Source organism: Grampus griseus, assembly GCF_964374135.1.
Source record: "Grampus griseus genome assembly, chromosome: X".
Lineage (NCBI taxonomy): Eukaryota > Metazoa > Chordata > Mammalia > Artiodactyla > Delphinidae > Grampus > Grampus griseus.
Window position 1 is genome coordinate 10,760,894 of NC_138999.1, and position 7,603 is coordinate 10,768,496.

The window sequence follows — 7,603 nt, forward strand, 5'->3', positions numbered from 1 at the left end:
GTGGGACTGGGAATTGACTGCCAGTGGGCACAAGGGATCCAACCGGGGTGATGAAAATGTTCTGCAATTGGATTGTGGTGATGGCTGCACAAACTCTCTAACAATCATTGAACTTAAATCATTGAACTCACTTAAAATGAGTGAATTTTATTGTATGTAAGTTATACTTCATTAAAGCTGTTAAAAATATCCAGAATCTGACCACATTATGTTCTCTGCTACCATCCCGCATCTCAGCCAGCATCATCCCCCACTTGGATGACCACAGTACCTTGCTAAGTGGTTGCCTGACTTCCACTCTTGTCCCCTAGGTGTATTTCCAATACAACAGCCAGAGTGATCCTGGGAAATATGCACATCAAATCATGTCACCCTTCCACTCAAAATTCTCTGTTGGTTCCTGTCTCCAAGAGAAAGGCAAAGTCTTTAGAGCCTTACCTATCTGGCCCCTCTGCTACCTTTCCTCGACTTTTTCCTAACTTTGCCAACTCAACTACCACTTCCCTCCTTGCTACATCCTGCACTCAGTCACACTGGCCTCCTTGCTAGTCCTTGACTGTGCCAGGCACATGCCTGCCACAGGACCTTTGCGTGAGCTGTTGCTTCTGCGTGGAATGCTCTTACCCCAAATTCCCAACAACTTAACCAACCTTTCTCAAGCCCTAGGTCAAATATCATCTTGGGCAGTGAAGTTTCCCTGGCTGTTTATTACGTTTCCTAGCACCCTTTCTGATTTTTTTTTCCATAGAGGTTATTCACCATTTAAATACAATGCCTTGCTTATTTATATGGTTTATTGTCTGCTTCCCCCCTCCCCCCCAACTAAATTGTACACTCCATGGGGGTCAGGGATTTTTGCCTTTTTGGTTCACAGCTTATCCCCAGCCCCTATGACAGTTTCTGGCACATAGAAAGCCCCCAACAAATATTTGTTGAAGTTATGTGCTTAAGAAAACCAGAAGAGCCAGGAATATAACCTATCAATACATACGTACATTTAAACAAAGGATTAAAAACAAGTTTACAGGGTGTGATTGTAGTTTACAGTAGGCAAAACAGTTTCAGAGTGGAGTGAATGGAGAATTGGAAAAGACAACATTTTTCTTCCCGGAATATTTTTGAGCTTTTCTTCCCCATGTAGTGTCTTTGAGTGGGCATCAGATATACCATCAAGTATTAGGCTACGTGCTCAAACTAGCGTACAGACAATTGTCCAGTTGTCTTATAAACTTTCCCTTTATTTAGCATTTTCCATTTTCATGTTCAATAGCATTGTCACCAGAAATAAATAAGGAAAAGGAGATCAAAAACAAAATTCTGTTTGTTCACTGTTTTACTTGCTTGAAGACCCTACAAATATTTGATAAGGAATAGAATTTAAAGAGTTGCTTGGTGATTTCCTTGTTGTTTTTGTTTTGCTTTGTTTTTGCGGTACGCGGGCCTCACTGTTGTGGCCTCTCCCGTTGCGGAGCACAGGCTCCGGACGCGCAGGCTCAGCGGCCATGGCTCACAGGCCTAGCCGCTCCGCGGTATGTGGGATCTTCCCGGACCGGCGCACGAACCTGTGTCCCCTGCATCGGCAGGCGGGCTCTCAACCACTGCGCCACCAGGGAAGCCCTTCCCTGTTGTTTTAACTTAATTATCTATGCATTACAGACTGTACTTGGCTGTATGTCAGTAATTTTAAAAGTGGCTCTTTGAAAATAATCATCCCCAAATCATATATAAATACCCTATTTGCAACTTAAGAGTTTATTTTAACCTTATGTGTGTTTATTTTTTGTTACAATTCAGTGGTTTTAGTGTTTTCACAAAGTTGTACAACCATCACCATTATCTAATTTCAGAACATTTTCATCACCCCCAAAAGGAACCCTGTACCCATTAGCAGTCCCTCCTCATTCCCCCTCCCTCCAGCCCCAGGCAACTAATCATCTACACTCCGTCTCTATGGATTTGCCTTTCCTGGGCATTTCCTATAAATGGAATCATGTAATATGTGGTCTGTTGTGTCTGGCTTCTTTCACATGAGTGGTTTTTTGAAAACTCAAGTAGTAAACTAATTTACTAACCAAAGGAACTGTACTGACCTTTATTTAAAATGCAGCTTTAACTGAATTTACATAAATGATTTAGCATTTACACTGTCACAATTATACTTCTTCAAGCTTTTGTGTCAATAGTTGTTTTTGGTTAACCACATGCCAAACTTGATATTTTTTTAACATCTTTATTGGAGTATAATTGCTTTACAATGGTGTGTTAGTTTCTGCTTTATAACAAAGTGAATCAGTTATACATATACATATGTTCCCATATCTCTTCCCTCTTGGGTCTCCCTCCCTCCCACCCTCCCTATCCCACCCCTCTATGTGGTCACAAAACGCCAAGCTGATCTCCCTGTGCTATGTGGCTGCTTCCCACTAGCTGTTTTACATTTGGTAGTGTATATATGTCCATGCCACTCTCTCACTTTGTCACAGATTACCCTTCCCCCTTCCCGTATCCTCAAGTCCATTCTCTAGTAGGTCTGCGTCTTTATTCCCATCTTGCCCCTAGGTTCTTCCTGACCATTTTTTTGTTTGTTTTTTAGATTCCATATATATGTGTTAGCATACAGTATTTGTTTTTCTCTTTCTGACTGACTTCACTCTGTATGACAGACTCTAGGTCCATCCACCTCACTACAAATAACTCAATTTCGTTTCTTTTTATGGCTGAGTAATATTCCATTGTATATATGTGCCACATCTTCTTTATCCATTCATCTGTTGATGGACACTTAGGTTGCTTCCATGTCCTGGCTATTGTAAATACATAACTCTTTTTGAATTACGATTTTCTCAGGGTATATGCCCAGTAGTGGGATTTCTAGGTCGTATGGTAGTTCTGTTTTTAGTTTTTTAAGGAACCTCCATACTGTTCTCCATAGTGGCTGTATCAATTTACATTCCCACCAACAGTGCAAGAGGGTTCCCTCTTCTCCACACCCGCTCTAGCATTTATTGTTCGTAGATTTTTTGATGATGGCCATTCTGACCGGTGTGAGATGATATCTCATTGTACTTTTATTTTATTTATTTATTTATTTATTTTTTTGCGGTACACGGGCCTCTCACTGTTGTAGCCTCTCCCGTTGCGGAGCACAGGCTCCGGACGCGCAGGCTCAGTGGTCATGGCTCACGGGCCCAGACGCTCCGCGGCATGTGGGATCCTCCCGGACCGGGGCACGAACCCGTGTTCCCTGCATCGGCAGGCGGACTCTCAACCACTGCGCCACCAGGGAAGCCCCTCATTGTACTTTTGATTGTTGACCATTCCTTCATGTGTTTGTTGGCAATCTGTATATCTTCTTTGGAGAAATGTCTATTTAGGTCTTCTGCCCATTTTTGGATTAACTCAATCCAAAATAGGGTTAAAAATTGTTTGGTTTTTTTTTTTTTGATATTCAGCTGCATGAGCTGCTTGTAAAGTTTGGAGATTAATCCTTTGTCAGTTGCTTCATTTGCAAATATGTTCTCCCATGTTGAGGGTTGTCTTTTCGTCTTGTTTATGGTTTCCTTTGCTGTGCAAAAGTTTTGAAGTTTCCTTAGGTCCCATTTGTTTATTTGTGTTTTTATTTCCATTCCTCTAGGAGGTGGGTCAAAAAGGAACTTGCTGTGATTTATGTCATAGAGTGTTCTGCCTATGTTTTCCTCTAAGAGTTTGAAAGTATCTGGCCTTACATTTAGGTCTTTAATCCATTTTGAGTTTATTTTTGTGTATGGTATTAGGGAGTGTTCTAATTTCATTCTTTTACATGTAGCTGTCCAGTTTTCCCAGCACCACTTATTGAAGAGGCTGTCTTTCCTCCACTGTATATTCTTGCCTCCTTTATCAAAGATAAGGTGACCATATGTGCGTGGGTTTATCTCTAGGCTTTCTATTCTGTTCCATTGCTCTATATTTCTGTTTTTGTGCCAGTACCATACTGTCTGGATTACTGTAGCTTTGTAGTACAGTCTGAAGTCAGGAAGCCTGATTCCTCCAGCTCCATTTTTCTTTCTCAAGATTGCTTTGGCTATTCAGGGTCTTTTGTGTTTCCATAAAAATGCTGAAATTTTTTGTTCTAGTTCTGTGAAAAATGCCAGTGGTAGTTTGATAGGGATTGCATTAAATCTGTAGATTGCTTTGGGTAGTAGAGTCATTTTCACAGTGTTGATTCTTCCAATCCAAGAACATGGTATCTCTCCATCTGTTTGTATCATCTTTAATTTCTTTCATCAGTGTCTTATGATTTTCTGCATACAGGTCTTTTGTCTCCTTAGGTAGGTTTATTTCTAGATATTTTATTCTTTTTGTTGCAGTGGTAAATGGGAGTGTTTTCTTAATTTCACTTTCAGATTTTTCATCATTAGTGTATGCAAGAGATTTCTGTACATTAATTTTGTATCCTGCTACCTTACCAAATTCATTGATTAGCTCTAGTAGTTTTCTGGTAGCATCTTTAGGATTCTCTATGTATAGTATCATATCATCTGCAGACAGTGGCAGTTTTACTTCTTCTTTTCTGATTTGGATTCCTTTTATTTCTTTTTTTTCTCTGATTGCTGTGGCTAGAACTTCCAAAACTATGTTGAAAATAGTGGTGAGAGGGGACAACCTTGTCTTGTTCCTGATCTTAGTTGAAATGGTTTCAGTTTTTCACCATTGAGGATGACATTGGCTGTGGGTTTGTCATATATGGCCTTTATTATATTGAGGAAAGTTCCCTCTATGCCTACTTTCTGGAGGGTTTTTATCATAAATGGGTGTTGAATTTTTTTGAAAGCTTTCTCTACATCTACTGAGATGATCATATGGTTTTTCTCCTTCAATTTGTTAATATGGTGTATCACATTGATTGATTTGCATATATGGAAGAATCCTTGCATTCCTGGGATAAACCCCACTTGATCGTATGATCATGGTGTATGATCCTTTTAATGTGCTGTTGGATTCTGTTTGCTAGTATTTTGTTGAGGATTTTTGCATCTATGTTCATCAGTGAAATTGGCCTGTAGTTTTCTTTCTTTGTGACATCTTTGTCTGGTTGTGGTATCAGGGGGATGGTGGCCTCGTAGAAGGAGTTTGGGAGTGTTCCTCCCTCTGCTATATTTTGGAAGAATTTGAGAAGGATAGGTGTTAGCTCTTCTGTAAATGTTTGATAGAATTCGCCTGTGAAACCATCTGGTCCTGGGCTTTTGTTTGTTGGAAGATTTTTAATCACAGTTTCAATGTCAGTGTTTGTGATTGGTCTGTTCATATTTTCTCTTTCTTCCTGGTTCAGTCTCGGAAGGTTGTGCATTTCTAAGAATTTGTCCATTTCTTCCAGTTTGTCCATTTTATTGGCATAGAGTTGCTTATAGTAATCTCTCATGATCCTTTGTTTCTGCAGTGTCAGTTGTTACTTCTCCTTTTTCATTTCTAATTCTACTGAGTTGAGTATTCCTCCTTTTTTTCTTGATGAGTCTGGCTAATGGTTTATCAGTTTTGTTTATCTTCTCAAAGAACCAGCTTTTAGTTTTATTGATCTTTGCTATCGTTTCCTTCATTTATTTCTGATTTGATTTTTATGATTTCTTTCCTTCTGGTAACTTTGGGGTTTTTTTTGTTCTTCTTTCTCTAATTGCTTTAGGTGTAAGGTTAGGTTGTTTATTTGAGATGTTTCTTGTTTCTTAAGGTAGGATTGTATTGCTATTAACTTCTGTCTTATAACTGCTTTTGCTGCATCCTGTAGGTTTTGGGTCGTCGTGTTTTCGTTGGCATTTGTTTCTAGGTATTTTTTTAATTTCCTCTTTGATTTCTTCAGTGATCTCTTGGTTATTAAGTAGTGTATTGTTTATCCTCCATGTGTTTGTACTTTTTACAGATTTTTTTCCTGTAATTGATATCTAGTCTCATAGCGTTGTGGTCAGAAAAGATACTTAATACGATTTCAGTTTTCTTAAATTTACCAAGGCTTGATTTGTGACCCAAGATATGATCTATCCTGGAGAATGTTCCATGACCACCTGAGAAGAAACTGTATTCTGTTGTTCTTGGATGGAATGTCCTATAAATATCAATTAAGTCCATCTTGTTTAATGTATCGTTTAACGCTTGTGTTTCCTTATTTATTTTCATATTGGATGATCTGTCCATTGGTGAAAGTGGGGTGTTAAAGTCCCCTACTATGATTGTGTTACTGTCAATTTCACCTTTTATGCCTGTTAGTATTTGCCTTATGTATTAAGGTGCTCCTATGTTGGGTGCATAAATATTTACAATTGTTATATCTTCTTCTTGGATTGATCCCTTGATCATTATGTAGTGTCCTTCTTTGTCTCTTGTAATAGTCTTTGTTTTAAAGTCTATTTTGTCTGATATGAGAATTGCTACTCCAGCTTTCTTTTGATTTCCATTTGCATGGAATATCTTTTTCCATCCCCTCACTTTCAGTCTGTATTTGTCCCTAGGTCTGAAGTGGATCTCGTGTAGACAGCATATATATGGGTCTTGTTTTTGTATCCATTCAGCCAGTCTGTGTCTTTTGGTGGGAGCATTTAGTCCATTTACATTTAAGGTAATTAACGATATGTGTGTTCCTATTACCATTTTTCTTATTTGTTTTGGGTTTGTTATCGTAGGTCTTTTCTTTCTCTTGTGTTTCCTGCCTAGAGAAGTTCCTTTAGCATTTGTTGTAAAGCTGGTTTGGTGGTGCTGAATTCTCTTAGCTTTTGCTTGTCTGTAAAGGTTTTAATTTCTCCGTCAAATCTGAATGAGATCCTTGCTGGGTAGAGTAATCTTGGTTGCAGGTTTTTCCCCTTCATCACTTTAGATATGTCCTGCCACTCCCTTCTGGCTTGCAGAGTTTCTGCTGAAAGATCAGCTGTTAACCTTATGGGGATTCCCTTGTGTGTTGTTTTTCCCTTGCTGCTTTTAATATTTTTTCTTTGTATTTAATTTTTGATAGTTTGATTAATGTGTGTCTTGGCATGTTTCTCCTTGGATTTATCCTGTATGGGACTCTCTGTGCTTCCTGGACTTGATTGACTATTTCCTTTCCCATATTAGGGAAGTTTTCAACTATAATGTCTTCAAATATTTTCTCAGTCCCTTTGCTTTTCTCTTCTTCTTCTGGGACCCCTATAATTCGAATGTTGGTGTGTTTAATGTTTTCCCAGAGGTCTCTGAGAGTGTCCTCAATTATTTTCATTCTTTTTTCTTTATTCTGCTCTGCAGTAGTTATTTCCACTATTTTATCTCCCAGGTCACTTATCCATTCTTCTGCCACAGTTATTCTGCTATTGATCCCTTCTAGAGAATTTCTAATTTCATTTATTGTGTTGTTCATCACTGTTTTTTTTGGTCTTTAGTTCTTCCAGGTCCTTGTTAAACGTTTCTTGTATTTCCTCCATTTTATTTTCAAGATTTTGGATCATCTTTACTATCATTATTCTGAATTCTTTTTCAGGTAGACTGCCTATTTCCTCTTCATTTGTTACCTTGTTTTTACCTTGTGTTTTTATTTCTTTTTACCTTGTGTTTTTACCTTGTTCCTTCATCTGCTGTTTGTTTCTTTGTCTTCTCATTTTGCTTAACT